This window comes from Lolium rigidum, chromosome 2, assembly GCF_022539505.1.
Source record: "Lolium rigidum isolate FL_2022 chromosome 2, APGP_CSIRO_Lrig_0.1, whole genome shotgun sequence".
NCBI lineage: Eukaryota > Viridiplantae > Streptophyta > Magnoliopsida > Poales > Poaceae > Lolium > Lolium rigidum.
In genome coordinates, this window is record NC_061509.1 from 44247814 (window position 1) to 44271913 (window position 24100).

At 42.9% G+C, this 24100-nt stretch overlaps 1 pseudogene; it reads left to right on the top strand.

The window, feature by feature from the left end:
* Positions 1 to 3128: 3128 nt before the first annotated feature.
* On the top strand, positions 3129 to 3905 carry LOC124689635 (annotated as a pseudogene).
* The last annotated feature ends 20195 nt before the right edge of the window (positions 3906 to 24100 follow it).

Genomic DNA, 24100 nt, shown 5'->3' on the forward strand with positions numbered 1-24100 from the left:
TTCATTATGATCAGAGTAATGGATTTAACTTGATTAGCTACGATGATTAATCCATGAAAATATTTAGCTATTGTATTTGGAGTACGTCTGGGTCAGATTCTACACTGAGTTTTAGTAGTATATGAGCTAGCTGCCTAGTATTAGATAATGAGAGTGGATTTGGTGATCAGGGGGATACGTGAGCACCCGGTTATCACCGTTAGATTTGGTTCACCACCATTGGATCCTGCTACTCACTAACGGTAACTCACTAACGGCCACTACCTCGCCGGCCTCCACCTCGCGCATCTGAGGTCACGTCAGTGTCTCCTCAGCCAAGTGCGTAGCCTTGCACCTTCCCCGCGTCTCTCCGCCCTTCCACTCGACGCGCTGGACCGCGTTGATGCATGTGCAGTGCTAACGTCGTTAGATACGTGCCGAGCAGAGAAGGGGTGCTCACGTATCCCCTGATCACCGGGCTTCATCCGATTAGATAATTTAGTCCACTGATAATTAACCTTCTGCAGTCATGTAGGAGTATATGATTAATTTTTGAAATTTTTGTATGTACCGTTTTAGCTTTTTGTAACATCCTTTTCTACATGCTTCATCCATTCGGAGAAAAAGATGTCTCAACTTTATCTAGATTCACATGCATGTATAGATACATGCATATTTAGATAAAGTTAAGTCGTAGCGAACCGGTACGGCGAGGCTCTCGCGGCAAGCGATCTAGGTCTCCCTCGCCTCCTGCCGGCGCCGCTGCCGATCTGCCCCGCCTATTTTATGGGCTCAGTTCTTCTTTTTTAGTGTCAAAGTTTGTAGGGGCGGCGTTCAGGTGGTGGTGGCGCCTCGTGCAATAAGGTCTCCCCGGCTTCAATCCCATCTCGGTGGCAACATCGAGAGGCTTGTGGGAGTGGTGTCATCTTCGAGGTTTTCGTCTGGCTGTGGGGATCTACCGATCGTCAAGGAGCTTCAGCGGCAGTTCATCCTTCTTCCTCGTCTTCGGAACAGATGTGGTCTTCTTGAATCGTTCGGCGACTTCCCGTCTGCAACCAACAACGTCAAGCCGACTCAGGGAGGAGCGGCAGCAGCAACGCATCGTTGCACAGTCTGAAGGTTGAAGATGAAGGGCTTCTCAAGGATCTCGTTGTAATTTCAGTTTTTCTTGGAATGGTTTGTATTGTTCGCTGTTTCTTTTATTGCCAGTGTCCTATTCGCAGAAAAATAAAATAAAGTTAAGACATCATTTTTCGAACTGAGGGAGTATTTTCTTTATTTTAGTACAATTTGATGGTATTTTAGTGTTGCTGAAATAAATATCCCACAGTTAATACTTTGAAAATTTAAGGTCGCACACAACTTGAGCATTTAGTTCAATACTAGAATGCCCCATCGAAGGTGCATGTGTCTAATAATGAAAAATGCCATTTATTTTAATATGTGATCATATATGTCACAATTATCGTTATATTTTGAGACAATATCCTTATTATAGCAGGCATGCCAAAATTTTGGTGCAACATACCCTTTACTAACGGATATAGATCATCATCAATCAGAGTTCAGCTAGCGACTCAACTGAACGTATATCATCCAGTAAGCATGACTGCGATGCACAAATCACTTTCATGACTCATTCTTACACTAGTAGAAAACATGTTTTTTGTTTGGAGTTGTCAAGAGTTTAAGTTTCGGCTGTTTTTTAAACCCAGACTAATGTGGCATTAGTCCCGGTTCGAACGGGTAGGATGCCGATTTTTTTTAATCCTAATTCGTAACGGGACCTTTAGTCCTGGTTGAAGACACCAACCGGGACTAAAGGTTTTTTGGAGTATTTTTGGCTCTCCCCTCTCCCTTGTATCGTTTTTTAGCTTTGTAAAATAAAATGAAATTGATAACAAATTCAAAAAATAAATCGTTCGAGATGCCCATGTATTATGTCATCTAGTTGCAAGAGAAATTAACAAACATGAATTTCGACTCTTTTTTTTTTGTAAAATTGCATCATGTATTGGTAAAACGAGAATATATTTTGCATACGAACTAAAAAAAGTTTAATATATGAAAATGTATCTACGCACAAAGTTACATCTGAATTCACCCAGATTTACCCGGTTAGCAAATTTTTAGATTCTCAAACAGCCAAATGGAAGTATGAAAATTTTAAGGTTTTGCAAATAAAAATTTATTTTTTTATTTGGAATTTAATTTAATTTATTTATTTATTCATGATTATTATTACTTTTGGTTATTAAAGTAATTATTTAAAATTTAAATAATAAAGAAGTGTGACATTGTGACCAATAGGTTAATAGGATTAATATGATACTAGTATCAATAACGTGCGGAGAGAGCACTTGGAAGTGGGATGAAAGGAACTGAAAAGTTAAACGTGATAGTGTTGTAGCAGTCCGAGGATGGGGGAATAGCGGAAAGTTTGACCACAAGTGAGCAATATGACCTAAGATTAAGTGTAGTTAATACTAAACTAGTCAAATAACTAATATAACTAAAATATTAGAAATTCTGAAAAAATTAGAATGAAAAGAATAAGAATAAAAATAGAATAAAAAATGGGTTTTACAAACCGGGACTAAAGGGCCTCCGTTCCGGCGCGCGCACGCATCCAACGCGAAGACCCTTTTAATCCCGATTTGCAACACAACCGGTACTAAAAGGGACGCCTTTAATCCCGATGGCAAAACCGGGACTAACGGACCTTACTAACCGGGATTAAAGTCCCTTTTTCTATTAGTGTTGTATCTCCCACGGCGACCATGTCTCAGTGATTTCGCTGGTTGTCGTATGAACCATGTCTTCTCTCTACACGAAGTCTGTTAGGATTAAGCACGATCTCACACTGCAAGGCGCCAGGTGCTCCGTCGTATACTGTATACGTGTGTGGGAGTAGGAACTGGTTTTGTCTCTACCCAGCTAGCATTGCAATCGATCCGTGCGTGTGTCCAGCGATGTGTGTGTTGCACACGTGAGCTGCTAGCTAGGAAAGCAATCTGCGTGTATCCACCAGATCGATCGCTATAAGTGCGCCTACTTGTACCTGTTGTGTCCGTCTTCCCGGAGTTGAACCCGTACCGCCGGAGAGTACTCGGCAACTCGATTGCAGCGGGTCAGGTTTAGCCGCAGCCATGTCGTCGCCGGCTTACGCCGCCCAAGCTCCTCCTCGACACAGGCTCTCGCGGAGAAGCTGCAACCTCGTGTTGCTGGGCATCAGCATCGCCTTCCTCGCCATCGTCCTGCTGTACCTGCTCTACCGCCGCTGCCGGTCGCGCCGGTCCGAGCGGCGCGCTCGCCACCACGATGCGCCGCTTCCTACCCCTCACCTCGGGCTGAGCATGCACCATATCGTCGCTGCGCTCCCCGCATTCACGTATGGGGCGGGGGCGGCGACGCCGTCGCCCCAGCGCAGTAAGAGGAGGAGCGACAGCAAGGGGGGAGCGGCGGCGGCGCAGTGCGCCGTGTGCCTGCAGGAGCTGGAGCACGGTGACGTGGTGCGCGTGCTGCCGGCGTGCACGCACTTCTTCCACAGCAGCTGCGTCGACCCCTGGCTACGCGCGAACGCATCGTGCCCGGTGTGCCGTGCACACCCGGAGCCAGAGCGCGTGCGACCGGGCGAGGCTGCCCTTCCGGCGCCGATGCAACAGCTGCGTCCCTGTGAATTGTCGCCCGAGCGGCCTACATCGACGACGATCTTCGCAGACATCTTACTGAGGAATGGAGGCTCGACGAGCGGGTCGAATGACAAGGTCATGTCCAGCACGCCGTCACAGGCACCCATGGTGGGTGGCTACGTCATGTCGAGATCTCTGTAGCAGATGCCACTGACCCATGTGTTGGTGGACGAGGCGTGTTCATTGGAACGCATAGATGGGAGCGGCATCGCCATCCCCGCCGGCGACGATTAAGTAGGTACAGGAACATAGGCATCAAATGTTATATAGCCTCCTCCTGTCCATTCAGTTGAACCGTGTGCAGTGAATAAAAGGAACAATGTCACAGTCACCATGCAATGCTTGGATGTTCATTTTAGAGCTTTTCATTCGGGTCGCCGTTCCTAAAACTACAGATAATTTCATTGCAATTGCCCTCACAACACCACAGAAGATCTAATTGGTGGTGAAGCGTAGACACGAGCTTCCATGTTTTTGATCGATGCTCTCGCGGCTCTCCATAGATGCCCTTCAGCCTCCACTTAAAACAGTCCGGTTCGAAAACATCGACATCAATGTGCATTCTGCCCTTCCACCTCAAACTCACATTTAGTCCTTGCATGCAAGACCACCACTCATTCCCTCGCAATTCTTCACAAACATATTAGGCATATCCATCAACATTCCGAACCTTTCCACTCTTCGCTCTCCAAATTTGATTTCTGACAGGAAGATAATATTCGGGATATCCTTCTTCTGGTGTGCTAGAACACCACAAAATTCCCTCTTGTTCCCCAAACCCTGGCAGTTCAACATGCTAATCTTCATCGGGTATCGTGTGGAGCTGTCCAGGCAGCCCCACTTAACGGTTGTAGCCCCCTTCCCCACTCTCCTCACTATCCATGTAGCTTGGCCCTTCATTTAGGTTTTCTTTCCCATCTCCCGTCTACCCCGAAAGTCCTTTGGTCTCCTCTTGTCATCCAAAATTGAAAACCCATCGAACATTCCTATCCTTATGAAGTCGTTTGAATTTGTTTTTATTTGGACCCATGGCTTTGGTAGTTTGATCATTCCTCTTCACGATCAGCGGTATGGAAGCCACCTTTTTTGTCCATCATGATCGACGTCCCTCTGATATTCATGCATATTGGGTTGGACCTCTCACTCTTGGGTCGGCCCAATACCCTTTCGCTATCCTTTCTTCCTTCCACCACAAGAAAAATGGCCAGGTCCGTATTCTCCTTTTCACCAGCAACATTTTCCAGCATTGAAATGTCTATAATGAAATCCAATTTTTTTGAATTACCCTTCACTGGCAGGTAATTATTTGTTTTAGTCTGGCTAGTCACCTTATCTTCCGTCTCATTGCTTATCTTATCTACATCACCCGAGCTGCTATCATCAAAAAGATGAGAGGGATCCTTCCTCCAAGACGCTTGGACACTTCTGGACCGGGAATCTATGTTGTCGGCATAAAAGAAACGTCAATAACTCCCCTCATTTGCTATCACCCTAGCGTTGGAAATCATTTTCAATCCTTTTCTTTCGCATCAGTGCTTTCAACTGTTTCCCATGTTGTTGTTTTTCGCCTTTTCCCCATGTAATGCTACAACCTCTATCCTTATGATTATTCATGCCAGATGTGAAACAAAACTCAATTAGGTAATCATATTCAAAATTTCACCACTTCATATTATCTCAATCCCACCTACAACAACAAACACCTCATCAATGGCATGGAAATTTTCAGCCTCACTTTCAGACGCAAATATGCCAGCGACCCCCACATCAGCTTCCATGAGCTCACCAATTTTCTTACCTATAGCCTCTACGACAGCTTGATTCATCATTTCTAGGTGATCCCCTCAGTATCCATTGGTCTCTCCGACAACATTTCCGTGAGAGCTCGCACATACATGGCACCCACCTTATTTCCATCCGACCAATGATTCCATAATCATTGTTTCTATGCCTAACAACCTCAAAATCATGAGCAACCCTTTTACATGGTTGTATAATGGAGGGAAAACTAAGAGCCGACCTAGGATTTTGTGGTTTACAACCCTGTTCCTAGAAAATAAGAAACATCTGGAAATTAATGAAGACACATGTACCTCTTTTCTATTCTCTCTCGTTATCTGGACCGTTGGTTCTCGCTTTCGTCGTCGCTATCACTCATGTTCTATCACACCTCCCTCTCTCTCTATCCCCCTAAGCATGTGCCATGCAAATTAGTGAGTAATATTAACAATAAGGATGTGACTAGCAGGCGGTTGCATGCTTAGGGGTGCGATCGGGCAGCTTTCCATCATGAGAAAGTTTCCATGATCCCGATACCTCCAGCGCAAAACATAAAAGGTTGCTCCCATATCATGTTATCCTTCCCTATTTTTCATTCTTCTCCTCAAAATGCTCGGTGAGACTCACTTCTAACCTCACTTGTCGAAGTGGTTCAAATGCTTGCAACCAACAAATTTGCATCATCTGATACCTCCCTGCCGAGATCTTTGCCAGATATTATAGCTCTAGCCAAATAATTGAGCCATGGATCCATGTCACAAGAAGAAAATGCATATATAGAATAAATGCAATGGAAAACTGATATTTTTCATAATTAATTATTGTTTGAAGATAATGGAGAAGCTTGGTTGATGTATGTGGAGTGGATACCAAGCTGGCCATAGTGGGTAGTATCATATAGTTGGATCATGCATATGATATTGATTTATGATGCTATCGCTATAATGCATCGTATCATGTAGTAGCATCATAATCTCATTATGTTTACTAGCAAAGGCTAGCACGGCGGTACGCCGCGCCCATCGGTACCCGGAAATTTCAAGATAGCATATGTAGGCCCGAGGGGAAGATGTACCCTCGAGATTTACCCGCGGAGAAGAATTTGAGATGTGAGCAAACATGGATGGCCGACCCTGGAAAAACACCTACACCAGATCAGGCTAGCAGCTTCCATACAGCCAACATGGGTAGAGGGCACAAATTGTCCGACTCTAGAAAACCCGGAGAATCGTGCAACATCGAAAAGACAGACTAAAGTGGCGCGTGGGCTACCAAGTTCAGCAGATAGAACGCCCTACAAAATGCAGGATGGGTATTGGTGTCATAGAAGCCATCCTCAACCATAGAGGAAACACATTGGCACTTTACAATTCATATTGTTCCCAAACGATTACCCGATGTGACTAGGTGTACCAGGCCACATCGATAAGTTATAGCGACAATTGGTCACTCCAACGTATGGGAACGCCTGGGCACTTTTGGTGTCATCGAATATTTGTAGACAATCACCTTCATGACCGACGGTGTCACTCCAACAGGGCACTGGAGCAGTGGAGCATGCATATTCTTGAATTCCGTTGGGTGTCGCTCATATAGATATCTTTAACGTGCGCCAGACGCCCCATGGCATCATCCATATTTCCGCCCTATCTGAGTGCTCTCTGGCTGGTCAAAGTATAGAACATTTCATGGTCCAGATACCCATCGTCCGAATTTTCCTCGCCTGCCAAACCTTGGTAAGTTTACAACATACAAGAGAGTCACCCTAGAGCCTAAGTCGATTAACCACCGTCGAATCCTTGTCTTGTTTTGCACGTTGACCTTGAGTAAACCGACTGGGCTTCCGAGTTGATTTGGATCCTTGCGAGCAAGTCTGCCCGGGAGGAGGCTGAGTGCGCAACCCACATGCACCATAGTATTGTGCAATGACTCACTCCGATGGGGCTACCCGCGCGGTTGGATATTCCCTGCTCGTCAAGTTTATCCGAAAATACTTCACAATGTTGGATACATGTTTAGATATAATTGTCAAATACATGGAGTGCTGCAATCCGAGATTGACCATGATTTTGTAGAACAAATGTGCAACACCAGCTGACAATGCAGCAACATATGCTTGTCTAATGTGATGAACTTTTTGGTGCTCATCTATGGAATTTTTTGCTTTGACCCTGGGAAATTGCGATCTATCAACTATCTGAGTTGTTGTTGTAAGGTCTTTGGGAATCCAAGAAATGTCAGCCCTTCAAAACCACAACCTATTGTTGTAACATTTTTCACATACAAACTTCTAAGTATATATATATAATATAATGATGCAACCACTATACTCAATTCAGACACCAAGCTTTGGAGGACGTAGAATAAAGAGGGAGTGTTTTAGTATTGTGGCAACAATAGTCCTTGAGACTCGATAACATGATACGAGTGACAAATAGGATAGTGTAAAAAAATTGCTCATTCCGCTCCTCAAAATACTCAGCGAGCCCCACTTGTGACCTAACTTGTCGAAGTGGTTCCAATGCTTAATCTATCAAATTTGCTTCACCTGACACTTCCTTGTTGATAGCATTGCCACAGATTATAGCTCATGCATAATAACAAAATGCAAATGTAAAATAAAAGCAATGGGAGTGGAGAAGTTTTGTGATATGTGACACGAGTGCAGGACCGTCGATGTCCAGTTGAATCTAGGCGTATCAACCTATACATACTGGTCCCAAAAAGTCTTACTAGGGCAACTCCATATGTGTAGCAATGTTAGGTTAAATCCCAAATGGTAAGAGTTATGATATCAACTAACTCAGCCTCACTCACATGTACATATCTCTTCTTTTTCTCTGATGGCGAACAAAAAAAAAGCATGCTTTGTTTGCCCAAGAATTTATTTATTCTTGAAATAATTTTGCATGGTTTCTTTATCCATGCTGCACACATCGATTGAGATGGAAACTATATCATCATAAATAATTTTTTCCTTATCCTGATATGTATAGTGCATACATTGATGCGTGTCATCCATTTTACACTTTAGGATGTGTGTAGATGGACATGACTTATCCTGATATGCATTTATGAGTGCCTACATGAATGTGTGTCATGCATTCATCTTACACTTTAGGAGGTGTCTAGATAGACATGAGGAAGAACCATAAATCACATGAGAAAACCTAGGCAAACATATTGGTATGCAACAGCAAAAAGGATGTTGTCAGTTAGTTTTGTAGTATGCAACCAACAAAGAAAAGCTGTATATATTGCCAACTACACAGTATAAACTACAAATGATTATAGAAAAATTGAATCTACACAATTACGTAACTTGTCATAAGAGATAAGGGTTGTAGACAAAATTTGTGCATACTTCTTTGAGAAGTTTGGAGCAGCATGTGTAAAAGTACTTAAGCAAGTGTGTAGGAAAGCCTTTTAGAAATAAAGACACATTATTTTGTCTACATCTAACATTTATAATGATTTCTAGAAAAAAAATATGCCATACGCAGAAAACGTGGAGTGGCAAGTTTTGTGTATGCTTGCATTATGTATCTAACTTACGAGAGTTGGTTATATCCATTCGACCTTTCTATTACATCCATTTGTCTCCTTTATCTTAACAAACTTCACCTTTACAAAAAACCTAGGCCACATTTCTTGGCTATAAAATCTCTTTAGACTAGGGGTATCATAGGTAGTATCATGCAGTATATGCATGCAAAAAAGTTGATGTGCCACTTCAATTAGCAATAAGAAAGATAATAGTGACATCATAGGTAAATAATGCATCATAGCTCATAAAACTAAAAAAATTAATGTGAAATATATCTTCTACACAATTTGCATTGATATTCTACAAATTATATAATAAATACAATAAGACTGTGATACTACTACATAATACAATGCATTATAAAGATAATATCATACACTAGTATCATATTTATGATACTACTATATGATACTGTCCACTATGACCAATTTTACATCCCACGCCACATTCATCAACCAAGCTTCCACATTCCGTTCAAACAATTATGGCAACTACCCGTTTCCCATTGCTTTTACTTTACATTTGCATTTTTCTTTATGTAAAGGTGGAGTTTGTTAAGATAAAGGAGTTGTGATATGGTCATATGGACATAATAGAAAGTTCCAATGGATATAACCAACTCTTACAAGTTAGATGCATAAATGGAAGTATACACACAAAATGCTACCCGTTTCTGTGCATGCATTGTTTTGTCGACGTCTCATTATATACCTAAAATGTAGAAAAATCAATGTGTCTCTATTTTTGAAAAGGTTTTCATACAAACTTGGTTAGTATTTTTTTCACCTACTGATCCAAACTTTTCAAACAAGTATGTACGCATGTCATGTACAACCCTTGTCTCTTATGAAGGGTTAAGTAATTGTGTAGCTTCAGTTTGCTTATAATCATTGTAGTTTCTACCATGTAATTGGCGATACCCGTTTCTTGGTTGTTTGTTTACTACAAAACTAACATATAACATATTTTTGGTTTTTTGCGTAACAATATGTTTGCACAGGCTTTCTCATATGATCTGTAGTTCTTCCTCATGTGTATCTAGAAAAATCCTAAAGTGTAAGATGGATACATGACACACATCTACGTACGCACTCATAAATACATATCAGGATAAGTCATGTCTATCTATACACATCCTGAAGTATAATATGGATGGCACACATCAATGTAGGCACTCAAAAATACATATCAGGATAAAAAAATTATGATGAAACAATACGCATCTTAATCGATGTGTTAGTGTGGATGTAAAATTCCATTAAAAACTACTTAAATAATATATAAAAAATTGGGCAAACAAATCATGTGTTTTTGGTAGCCAACAGCGAGAGAGAGAGAGAGATAAGAGACATGTACATGCAGATGAGGCTGAATTATTTGATATCATAACCCTTACAACATGGGCTTTAACCCAACGTTGCTACCCAAATGGAGTTGTCCCACTAAGATTTGTTGGGGCCGGTATGTATAGATTGATAAGCCTAGAATCAGCTGCGTCTATGGTCCTCCATTCACGCCCCAGATCAAAAAATTCTACGATGAAAAAATTGACTGATGCGCACTTCTCCTTACAAATTTTCCTTTGCACGACATTGTGCTTGTGTCGCCACAGATCATCCACCGCCGCGTCACCATTTTGTTCCTTTGTGCGACTCTCGGATCAACCATGCGCCTCGGTCGCCCTCCGCATCCCTACTACTCCCCCTCACAGCATGTCTCCCCGTGTGGCTCTCAGGTGTAGTGGCTGTGGGTGGGGAAGATAGGAGCGTTGTTGAGGCCCATGGGAAAGGATCTCGGCAAGGGAGAACCTCCTAATGGGAGACCGATGGAGGTGGAGACCGGCTAGGGAGGTAGAATGAGACCATGGGGAAGAGTCGAGAAAGAAATATTAGGTGTAGGGTTACGCACGCCTCAGTGCCACAAACATGATCCAGAACTGCTCGATGGTTTGATGGTGGGCTCTACCGTCGCTTTAACCGAGCTGAACCAAACATGTGAGGAAAGAGAAGCACGGTCACTGGGATCAGATCACAATGGTACATAGAGGGGGAGCCTAGCAACCGGTGGCTGGTAGGCCGCAGCCAAAAAAAAGGTAATTGGAAGCAACCGATCCAGCGAATCAACCAAGTGACAAAGAAGGGGGCTACATGTAATGAAACAAATAGAGTAATGAAAGGATAACTAGGACTTCCATCGAGCCCAAATCACTATGGAGGGGTGCAAAGTGCTTGGCCATTATGTGGTGTATTAATTATGTGGCACCACATCACCAATTTATCCATTGGCTATAGCACACAAAAATGGCAACTATATGTGTTGTGATGATGTTAAACACGATACAAGAAATAGGGTTCACGATGCTCACACGGGATCCCAATAAAAGGAATGAACAACTATAACACAAGCAGCAGCGAAGTAAAAAAGTAGGAAACGTCTAGGGATCAAGCGATGTGTAGCTATTTAATACCAACCACCGCCCTGATTAGGAATTTTCCCTAGCCCCACATACCCATAAATGTAAAGAACCAGCCCGAACCAAAAACGGGCATTCCCCCGACCAAGTTTCCTCCACGCTGTCTCAGGCTGCTCGTGAGCAAAAATTGTCATACCAAGTCATCAAATACCCCCTCCCAGAAAAGGTGACGCCCATCTCCCTCTCTTGCCATCTTCTTCCTCGGCAAGGGCAACATCTATCCTTCCTCTCCCTTTAGATCTCCAACCGAACCTGCAACTTTCCTCAAATTGCGATGAGTCTAAAAGCATTGATGAAGAGGAAGAACAAAGGAAGGTAATCCACACACAACCCTGTTTTGCTACCATCACCACCATTTTAAACATATTTCTTGGATCTCCATGTAGTTCTAGGTTCTGGAACGAATTTGTTAAAGGATTCATCTTTTTTGAGTACATACAACCATAAAAACCCATACTTATAGTATATTTAGGGTATTATATGATCAATAACAACTTAGTTTTAGGTTCTAACTACCATCTACATAACCTTAGTGAATTCTACATAAATTGTTCCACTACGTGTCACATATGCAAACAACTTAGGTGTTCTTATCTACAATTCAGTGATGTGTCTAAGGTCACGGATCGAGTGTAGCCAGTATTCAAAAGTAAGAGTATCGAATTCACGATGGATCTTGATTATTAAAGGTTTTATTGGCTCTCGTTACCTTCACTTAGATGTACCTAAAAGTTGTCCTTAAATCCAAAGCAAAGTAATAATTAATGGTTGTTTTTGAGAGTTTGTGAATAAAGTAAAGAAACAATTAAAGTAAACGAGACTATGTGAATGATAGTAAGGTAAATGATACTCAATAGGGTAAAGCGTTCTCGGGGAGTTGTGGTTCCATCGCTAGCCTAGGTATGGTGATTAGAAATATTGATTTTGTCTTTTATATATCTATGTGTGTGGCAAGGTTCCTCGTATGTTTTTTCCTGTCGTTTGGTTTCCTGTGACATCTGCTATCTGTTGCCATCCTGTGACATCTGTTGATCCATGGTGAAGTCAGAGGTAGAAAATGTCATGGAAGCCGAGAGCTGAGGACTAGTGATGGTGGTTCGAGTCTTTGCGACGATGGGGAATTTTCTTGGTGACTTAGGACTCATAGCAGCGGTGTGCAAGTGCGGGCGACAGCACATGAGAAGTTTATAGTCTGACCTATCAGGCTCAAAATCCAAGGTCTAGCCTTAAATGATTGTGCTTGGCAATGGCCTTGTTGAAGGCATTGTTTCGAGAGAGGGGACTATCTCTAGGGTGAAACCTAAGATTTATGATTGGGCGGAAACGGTGCTTGGTACACTGTTTCCTCCTGGAGGCGTCGCTTTTTGGAAAATTTAGACTTAAGGTGTTGTCTTGGTGGTGGTTGTATTGCTGCTACGAGGAATAGATTATTCTAGTGGGAATTTTATTTTTTTTAGCTTCTTCTTCTCTTTTGAGGCTATGTGCATATGTAGTGTCATTAGGGTGTTGCAATGTTGAGGAGGCAGAGTGTAATTGGTAACTTCGTGATATTAATATATTTCCTTTATCGAAAAAGGACTCAAGTAATGTCCTTCCTAGGCCCAGGGCTAGCGGTCTCAATAATGATGAGTAAGGCGCAAAGCTCTCTATCAAAGAGAGGGTTAGATTTATGGTTCAACGCACATATCTAACTAATCTTGTCGCCGGGGTGGCCAGGCTCCACCGGTAGTAATGTGGAAGCCACCACTGAGGTGCCAAGCCATCCTACCTTAATTAAGATGCACCATTGACAGAGTAGGAGAGGGATCCTCACACAACTCATGTAGCCCGGGCTTAATTTGCATCACTGGAGCTATGATCTCATTGACGTCCTCACACTCAGAGTCAATCGCCACATCAGGCTATGGCGATGGGCTAGTCCTGCCAAGGGGGAAGAAAAAACCAAATATGCATTGTTCCCCAACCACTGCTGATTCTCTTGGATCTTGCCAATAATGACTTCACCATCATCCTTTTATGTCATCTCAGCAATCACATCACTATCAACAATCTCAAATGACTCTTGCTCATTGGATTCATAAGAAGCACACAAGAATGCACGCTCCAAATTAAGAAGTAGCAACATGCGCCAATGAAAGCATGATTTTTGTCGCCTCTTCACACAGAAGGCGAGCCACCTCTTTGATGCGGTGGTCGGCCATCTGAAGGAGCTCCATGCGCAAGAAGGACAACCGTGACTACAGAGTAGAGTCAAAACTAGCATCAACATGAGAATCCTTGCAGCACTGATGGCGTGTATTTCACACGTTCGTTGGGCAACCCCAAGAGGAAGGTATGATGCGCACAGCAGCAAGTTTTCCCTCAGAAAGAAACCAAGGTTTATCGAACCAGGAGGAGCCAAGAAGCACGTTGAAGGTTGATGGCGGCGGGATGTAGTGCGGCGCAACACCGGAGATTCCGGCGCCAACGTGGAACCTGCACAACACAACCAAAGTACTTTGCCCCAACGAAACAGATGAGGTTGTCAATCTCACCAGCTTGCTGTAACAAAGGATTAACCGTATTGTGTGGAAGATGATTGTTTGCGAGAGAAAATAGTAAAACAAGTATTGCAGCAGATTTGTATTTCAGTATTAAAGAATGGACCGGGGTCCACAGTTCACTAGAGGTGTCTCTCCCATAAGATGAAAGCATGTTGGGTGAACAAATTACAGTCGGGCAATTGACAAATAGAGAGGGCATAACAATGCACATACATGACATGATAAGTATAGTGAGATTTAATTGGGCATTACGACAAAGTACATAGACCGCCATCCAATCGCATCTATGCCTAAAAAGTCCACCTTCGAGGTTATCATCCGAACCCCTCCGGTATTAAGTTGCAAAGCAACAGACAATTGCATTAAGTATGGTGCGTAATGTAATCAACAACTACATCCTCGGACATAGCGCCAATGTTTTATCCCTAGTGGCAACAGACACAACACAACCTTAGAACTTTACGTCACATCGTCCCAGTGTCAATGCGGGCATGAACCCACTATCGAGCATAAGTACTCCCTCTTGGAGTTAAAAGTAAAAACTTGGCCGAGCCTCTACTAGTAACGGAGAGCATCCAAGATCATAAACAACACATGTGTAATAACTTGATAATTAACATGACATGGTATTCTCTATCCATCGGATCCCGACAAACACAACATATAGAATTACGAGATAGATGATCTTGATCATGTTAGGCAGCTCACAAGATCCAACAATGAAGCACAATGAGGAGAAGACAACCATCTAGCTACTGCTATGGACCCATAGTCCAGGGGTGAACTACTCACTCATCACTCCGGAGGCGACCATGGCGGTGTAGAGTCCTCCGGGAGATGAATCCCCTCTCCGGCGGGGTGCCGGAGGAGATCTCCAGAATCCCCCGAGATGGGATCGGCGGCGGCGGCGTCTCAGTAAGGTTTTCCGTATCGTGGTTTTTTCGCATCAGGGGTTTCGCGACGGAGGCTTTAAGTAGGCGGAAGGGCAGCGTGGGGGGCCACACGAGGGGCCCACACCATAGGTCGGCGCGGCCAAGACCTGGGCCGCGCCGCCCTATGGTTTGGCCACCTCGTGGCCCCACTTCGTGTGTTCTTCGGTCTTCTGGAAGCTCCGTGGAAAAATAGGACCCCAGGTCTTCGTTTCGTCCAATTCCGAGAATATTTCGTTACTAGGATTTCTGAAACCAAAAACAGCGAGAAAACGAGAACTGGCACTTCGGCATCTTGTTAATAGGTTAGTTCCAGAAAATGCACGAATATGACATAAAGTGTGCATAAAACATGTAGGTATCATCAATAATATGGCATAGAACATAAGAAATTATCGATACGTCGGAGACGTATCAAGCATCCCCAAGCTTAGTTCTGCTCGTCCCGAGCAGGTAAAACGATAACAAAGATAATTTCTGAAGTGATATGCCATCATAACCTTGATCATACTATTTGTAAACATATGTAGTGGATGCAGCGATCTAAACAATGGTGATGACATGAGTAAACCGGTGAATCATGTAGCAAAGACTTTTCATGAATAGTACTTCAAGACAAGTATTAATAAGTCTTGCATAAGAGTTAACTCATAAAGCAATAAATCAAAGTAAAGGTATTGAAGCAACACAAAGGAAGACTAAGTTTCAGCGGTTGCTTTCAACTTGTAACATGTATATCTCATGGATAATTGTCAACATAGAGTAATATAACAAGTACAATATGCAAGTATGTAGGAATCAATGCACAGTTCACACAAGTGTTTGCTTCTTGAGGTGGAGAGAAATAGGTGAACTGACTCAACATAAAAGTAACGAGAATGGTCCTTCAAAGAGGAAAGCATCGATTGCTATATTTGTGCTAGAGCTTTTATTTTGAAAACATGAAACAATTTTGTCAACGGTAGTAATAAAGCATATGAGTTATGTACATTATATCTTACAAGTTGCAAGTCTCATGCATAGTATACTAATAGTGCCCGCACCTTGTCCTAATTAACTTGGACTACCGGATCTTTGCAATGCACATGTTTTGACCAAGTGTCACAATGGGGTACCTCCATGCCGCCCGTACAAAGGTCTAAGGAGAAAGCTCGCATTTTGGATTTCTCGCTTTTGATTATTCTCAACTTAGACATCCATACCGGGACAACATGGACAACAGATAATGGACTCCTCTTTAATGCATAAGCATGTGGCAACAATTATTATTCTCATATGAGATTGAGGATATGTGTCCAAACTGAAACTTCCGCCATGAATCATGGCTTTAGTTAGCGGCCCAAAGTTCTTCTCTAACAATATGCATGCTCCAACCATGAAGGTGGTAGATCTCTCTTGCTTCAGACAAGACGGACATGCATAGCAACTCACATGATATCCAACAAAGAATAGTTGATGGCGTCCCCGAAACATGGTTATCGCTCAACAAGCAACTTAATAAGAGATAAAGTGCATAAGTACATATTCAATACTACAATAGTTTTTAAGCTATTTGTCCCATGAGCTATATATTGCAAAGGTGAATGATGGAATTTTAAAGGTAGCACTCAAGCAATTTACTTTGGAATGGCGGATAAATACCATGTAGTAGGTAGGTATGGTGGACACAAATGGCATAGTGGTTGGCTCAAGGATTTTGGATGCATGAGAAGTATTCCCTCTCGATACAAGGTTTAGGCTAGCAAGGTTATTTGAAACAAACACAAGGATGAACGGTACAACAAAACTCACATAAAAGACATATGGTAAACATTATAAGACTCCATACCGTCTTCCTTGTTGTTCAAAACTCAATACTAGATGTTATCTAGACTCTAGAGAAACCAAATATGCAAACCAAATTAGCAAGCTCTAAGTATTTCTTCATTAATGGGTGCAAAGTATATGATGCAAGAGCTTAAACATGAGCACAACAATTGCCAAGTATCAAATTATCCAAGACATTATAGAGTTACTACATGTATCATTTTCCAATTCCAACCATATAACAATTTAACGAAGATGAACTTCGCCATGAATACTATGAGTAGAGCCTAAGGACATATTTGTCCATATGCAACAGCGGAGCGTGTCTCTCTCCCATAAAGTGAATGCTAGGATCCATTTTATTCAAACAAAACAAAAAACAAAAACAAACCGACGCTCCAAGCAAAGTACATAAGATGTGGCCGAATAAAAATATAGTTTCGGGGAGGAACTCGATAATGTTGTCGATGAAGAAGGGGATGCCTTGGGCATCCCCAAGCTTAGACGCTTGAGTCTTCTTAATATATGCAGGGGTGAACCACCGGGGCATCCCCAAGCTTAGAGCTTTCACTCTCCTTGATCATATTGCATCATACTCCTCTCTTGATCCTTGAAAACTTCCTCCACACCAAACTCGAAACAACTCATTAGAGGGTTAGTGCATAATAAAAATTCACATGTTCAGAGGTGACACAATCATTCTTAACACTTCTGGACATTGCATAAAGCTACTGGATATTAGTGGATCAAAGAAATTCATCCAACATAGCAAAAGAGGCAATGCGAAATAAAAGACAGAATCTGTCAAACCAGAACAGTCCGTAAAGATGGATTTTATTAGGCCACCAGACTTGCTCAAACGAAAATGCTCAAATTGAATGAAAGTTGCGTACATATCTGAGGATCATGCTCGTAAATTGGCGTAATTTTCTGAGCTACCTACAGGGAGATAGACCCAGATTCGTGACAGCAAAGAAATCTGGAACTGCGCAGTAATCCAAATCTAGTACTTGCTTTTCTATCAAAGACTTTACTTGGCACAACAAAACATAAAACTAAGATAAGGAGAGGTTGCTACAGTAGTAAACAACTTCCAAGACACAAATATAAAACAAAAATACTGGAGTAAAAACATGGGTTGTCTCCCATAAGCGCTTTTCTTTAACGCCTTTCAGCTAGGCGCGAAAGTGTAACTCAAGTAACATCGAGAGATGAAGCATCAACATCATAATTTGTTCTAATAATAGAATCATAAGGTACCTTTATTCTCTTTCTAGGGAAGTGTTCCATACCTTTCTTGAGAGGAAATTGATATTTAATATTACCTTCCTTCATGTCAATAGTAGCACCAACGGTTCGGAGAAAAGGTCTTCCCAATATAATGGGGCAAGATGCATTGCATTCAATATCCAAGACAACAAAATCAACGGGGACAAGGTTATTGTTAACCATAATATGAACATTATCAACTTTCCCCAAAGGTTTCTTTTTAGCATTATCAGCGAGATTAACATCCAAATAACAATTCTTCAATGGTGGCAAGTCAAGCATATCATAGACTTTTTTAGGCATAACAGAAATACTTGCACCAAGATCACATAAAGCATTACAATCAAAATCTTTGATTCTCATTTTAATGATGGGCTCCCAACCATCCTCTAGCTTTCTAGGAATAGAAGTTTCAAGTTTTAGTTTCTCTTCTCTAGCTTTTATGAGAGCATTTGTAATATGTTTTGTGAAAGCCAAATTTATAGCGCTAGCATTGGGACTCTTAGCAAGTTTTTGCAAGAACTTTATAACTTCAGAGATGTGGCAATCATCAAAATCTAAATCATTACAATCTAAAGCAATGGGATTATCATCCCCAAGGTTGGAAAAAATTTCAGCAGCTTTATCACAAGCAGTTTCAGCGAGCTTTAGCGAGTTTCGAGTGATTTTGCGCGCTTTGCACTAGGAGTAGAAGCATTGCCAACACCAATTATTTTATCATGGATAGTAGGAGGTGCAGCAACATATGAAGAATCAACATTACTTGTGGTGGTAATAGTCCAAACTTTAGCTACATTTTCCTTTTTAGCTAGTTTTTCATTTTCTTCTCTATCCCACCTAGCTCGCAGCTCAGCCATTAATCTTATATTCTCATTAATTCTAACTTGGATGGCATTTGCTGTAGTAACAATTTTATTTTCAATATCCCTATTAGGCATAACTTTCGATTTCAAAAGATCAACATCCGAGGCAAGACTATCAACTCTAGAAACAAGAATATCAATTTTATTGAGCTTTTCCTCAACAGATTTGTTAAAGGCAGTTTGTGTACTAATAAATTCTTTAAGCATGGCCTCAAGTCCAGGGGGTGTATTCCTATTATTGTTGTAAGAATTCCCATAAGAATTATCATAACCGTTACCATTATTATAAGGATATGGCCTATAGTTATTACTAGAATTGTTCCGATAAGCATTGTTGTTGAAATTATTATTTTTAATGAAGTTTACATCAACATGTTCTTCTTGGGCAACCAATGAAGCTAATGGAACATTATTAGGATCAACATTAGTCCTATCATTCGCAAGCATAGACATAATAGCATCAACCTTATCATTCAAGGAAGAGGATTCTTCAACAGAATTTACCTTCTTACCTTGTGGAGCTCTTTTCGTGTGCCATTCAGAGTAATTAACCATCATATTATCAAGAAGCTTTGTTGCTTCACCAAGAGTGATGGACATAAAGGTACCTCCAGCAGCTGAATCCAATAAATTCCGCGAAGAAAAATTTAGTCCTGCATAGAAGGTTTGGATGATCATCCAAGTAGTCAGTCCATGGGTTGGGCAATTTTTAACCAGAGATTTCATTCTTTCCCAAGCTTGAGCAACATGTTCAGTATCCAATTGTTTAAAATTCATTATGCTACTCCTCAAAGATATAATTTTAGCAGGGGATAATATCTACCAATAAAAGCATCCTTGCATTTAGTCCATGAATCAATACTATTCTTAGGCAGAGATAGCAACCAGTCTTTAGCTCTTCCTCTTAATGAGAAAGGAAACAATTTTAATTTTATAATGTCACCATCTACATCTTTATATTTTTGCATTTCACATAGTTCAACAAAATTATTGAGATGGGCAGCAGCATCATCAGAACTAACACCAGAAAATTGCTCTCTCATGACAAGATTAAGTAAAGCAGGTTTAATTTCAAAGAATTCTGCTGTAGTAGCAGGTGGAGCAATAGGTGTGCATAAGAAATCATTATTATTTATGCTAGTGAAGTCACACAACTTAGTATTTTCAGGGTTGGCCATTTTAGCAGTAGTAAATAAAGCAAACTAGATAAAGTAAATGCAAGTAAACTAATTTTTTTGTGTTTTCGATATAGCAAACAAGATAGCAAATAAAGTAAAGCTAGCAACTAATTTTTTTGTGTTTTGATATAAGTGCAGCAAACAAAGTAGTAAATAAAATAAAGCAAGACAAAAACAAAGTAAAGAGATTGAGAAGTGGAGACTCCCCTTGCAGCGTGTCTTGATCTCCCCGGCAACGGCGCCGTGAAAATATGCTTGATGGCGTGTATTTCACACGTTCGTTGGGCAACCCCAAGAGGAAGGTATGATGCGCACAGCAGCAAGTTTTCCCTCGGAAAGAAACCAAGGTTTATCGAACCAGGAGGAGCCAAGAAGCACGTTGAAGGTTGATGGCGGCGGGATGTAGTGCGGCGCAACACCGGAGATTCCGGCGCCAACGTGGAACCCGCACAACACAACCAAAGTACTTTGCCCCAACGAAACAGATGAGGTTGTCAATCTCACCGGCTTGCTGTAACAAAGGATTAACCGTATTGTGTGGAAGATGATTGTTTGCAGAGAAAATAGTAAAACAAGTATTGCAGCAGATTTGTATTTCAGTATTAAAGAATGGACCGGGGTCCACAGCTCACTAGAGGTGTCTCTCCCATAAGATGAAAGCATGTTGGGTGAACAAATTACAGTCGGGCAATTGACAAATAGAGAGGGCATAACAATGCACATACATGACATGATAAGTATAGTGAGATTTAATTGGGCATTACGACAAAGTACATAGACCGCCATCCAACCGCATCTATGCCTAAAAAGTCCACCTTCAGGTTATCATCCGAACCCCTCCAGCATTAAGTTGCAAAGCAACAGTACAATTGCATTAAGTATGGTGCGTAATGTAATCAACAACTACATCCTCGGACATAGCGCCAATGTTTTATCCCTAGTGGCAACAAGACAACACAACCTTAGAACTTTCGTCACCGTCCCGTGTGTCAATGCGTGCATGAACCCACTATCGAGCATAAGTACTCCCTCTTGGAGTTAAAAGTAAAAACTTGGCCAGAGCCTCTACTAGTAACGGAGAGCATCCAAGATCATAAACAACACATGTCTAATAACTTGATAATTAACATGACATGGTATTCTCTATCCATCGGATCCCGACAAACACAACATATAGAATTACGTATAGATGATCTTGATCATGTTAGGCAGCTCACAAGATCCAACAATGAAGCACAATGAGGAGAAGACAACCATCTAGCTACCGCTATGGACCCATAGTCCAGGGGTGAACTACTCACTCATCACTCCGGAGGCGACCATGGCGGTGTAGAGTCCTCCGGGAGATGAATCCCTCTCCGGCAGGGTGCCGGAGGAGATCTCCGTAATCCCCCGAGATGGGATCGGCGGCGGCGGCATCTCGCAAGGTTTTCCGTATCGTGGTTTTTTCGCATCGTGGGTTTCGCGACGGAGGCTTTAAGTAGGCGGAAGGGCAGCGTGGGGGGCCACACGAGGGGCCCACACCATAGGTCGGCGCGGCCAAGACCTGGGCCGCGCCGCCCTATGGTTTGGCCACCTCGTGGCCCCACTTCGTGTGTTCTTCGGTCTTCTGGAAGCTCCGTGGAAAAATAGGACCCTGGGTCTTCGTTTCGTCCAATTCCGAGAATATTTCGTTACTAGGATTTCTGAAACCAAAAACAGCGAGAAACAGGAACCGGCACTTCGGCATCTTGTTAATAGGTTAGTTCCAGAAAATGCACGAATATGACATAAAGTGTGCATAAAACATGTAGGTATCATCAATAATATGGCATAGAACATAAGAAATTATCGATACGTCGGAGACGTATCAAGCACCAAGAAGGTGACCTTGGCAAAACTGCCACGCGCAACGACGAGAAGCTCACGATCCCATCCCAACTCCGGGTGAGTGAATGATGACAAGGCTGGGCTAGCTGGGAGTAGCTCCGCTTGCAAGGAGCACGAGTGACCGGAGAGCGGGCGCGATCGGTCAGAGAGGGATCACGAGTGGCCAGAGAGCAATCACAATAGAACCTATCATGATGTCCAGGGCGAAGACAACGGATGCATGTGAATGGCTCACGACATACCCTAGTTGGGTGGCCATGCTCAAGGCAACAGAAACACCCTCCTCAAGGCCAATGCTTAAAGATGAGGCAACACTCAAGACCTTCCCTCGATGGCTCTGGGCGCTCCTGGCTAGCGCGACACCCTCGACCCACATGCCCCTAGCCTTCCTTGGCTTCTGCATCGCTGCAAAGAACAAAGAAACTGCCGTAGGTCGAAAAGACGGATCAACCAGGCGCGCCTCCAGCTTATGTGCCATCTCGACATTGCGCACATCAAAATTGTCCATGCTTCACTAGAAACAACACATCCAGAGGCGGTCAGCGCTGCTGAATTAGAGGCCAACATGGTAGCAGGCTCAGGCGACGCCTCGAGTACCGACTCAACCGTCAAGAGAGCCGAGGGGCAGGCCGGATCTGTACCTACATGAGCATTGCCAACACGGTTGCCATCGAAAGTAACATATAAATATGGGTTTTTCTAGTTCTCAGCTAGTTCGTACTCAGTCAAGTCCTACATCATTATATTTGCTTTGTGATTCGTGCTAGTTATCTGTTGTAACATGAGTTGCGACTGACATTTGATGAAATCATCTGACTGGGAACGGTGCTATTCCTCAACCAACTGAGAAATAGCCACACCCTATAAATATTGAAGGTTTACTTATCTGCATAGGCGACTTCCGTTTACGTCGAAGGGTGTCAACAAACGTCTTGAGGTACAGTTCTGTTCTGGGATGCCTGATTTCGTTGTGAAAGGTCTCGTTTAGGGTTCTTATGCAATAGTATTATTTCATGAATTTTTCTATATAAAGTACCGTGTTATCTTGTTCTTCTTCTAGACTTGCAAATTTCATCCACTAATAACTTAAGATAGTGAGACGCGCAGACTATGGTTCAAGCGGCGAGGCCAAGAACAGGACGTGACCTAGCCACCGCTCCTCCACCCTCCCAGCGCCGCCGCCCCTCCCTTCCTCCACCACCGCCCCCTCCCATCCCCTCTCCTCCCTTCCCACCTTCGCCCCAGGTCATCTCGCGCGAGGTGGCTCCGAGCAACGACCCGAACCCAAGAAGAGGCAGCCCATCTTCTTCCTCCTGGTTGCTGCCGTCGTCAAGGTCGGCGGTGGTGGCCGCGTCCGGCTGCCAAAGGTAGGGGCGGTTGATACGGGCATGGAGGCCTATGTGGAGCCCAGATTCAGGACTCCACCAGCTTAATTATCTTAGTTTATGTAATGATCATATGTGGGCCAATTAGGGTTTTTAATAAGTTGAGTCGGTTTTGGTTTGGGCCTGTGCAAACCAAGTTAGAGAGGCCCACAAGGGCTGGCCGGCCACCACCCCCTCATATAAGGTGGAGGGACGGCTAGGGTTTAGGATAGAACAAGTTTAGTCTCAAGATTAGGGTTTTCCCCATTGCGTGTGTTCATGTGTATCATCCCTCCGGGGGTACGGCGCTGCCGTTTATCTATTATATCCGCTGCGAAGGTTCTTGTGTTCATCAAGGATTGTCTAGCTCAAGGTTTGAGGCGTATCGTTCATCGATCTGTTGCTTGCTGGATTGTTCCCTCTTCTCCAGGCTGCGTTCATCGCATTGTTGGGAGGATTTACTACCCCAGGTTCTCGCTGTGAAAGATCGGGCATCAACCAAGGAGGATCCACTGGGTTCCCCCTGATCATGTGGTATCAGCTTTCTGGGTTGCTCACGGCGAGGTTTTGTTGATCGATCTCTTTGGATCGGTTTGCATTGGAGAAGATTGGCTCTAGATCGGAGGAGATTGGCTCTCGGTCAAAGGAGGTATCGTTGGACGAAGTTTGGCATTGTTTGGTGCAATTTGGAGGTCATCCATGGCGGTTTCGGAGGTCAAAATCGCGAAAAAATCGCGTCTGGAATCGGGAAGAGGAAGACGTTTCGCGACGCGCCCCGGTTGCAGGGCCGGCCGACCGGACCCAGGACC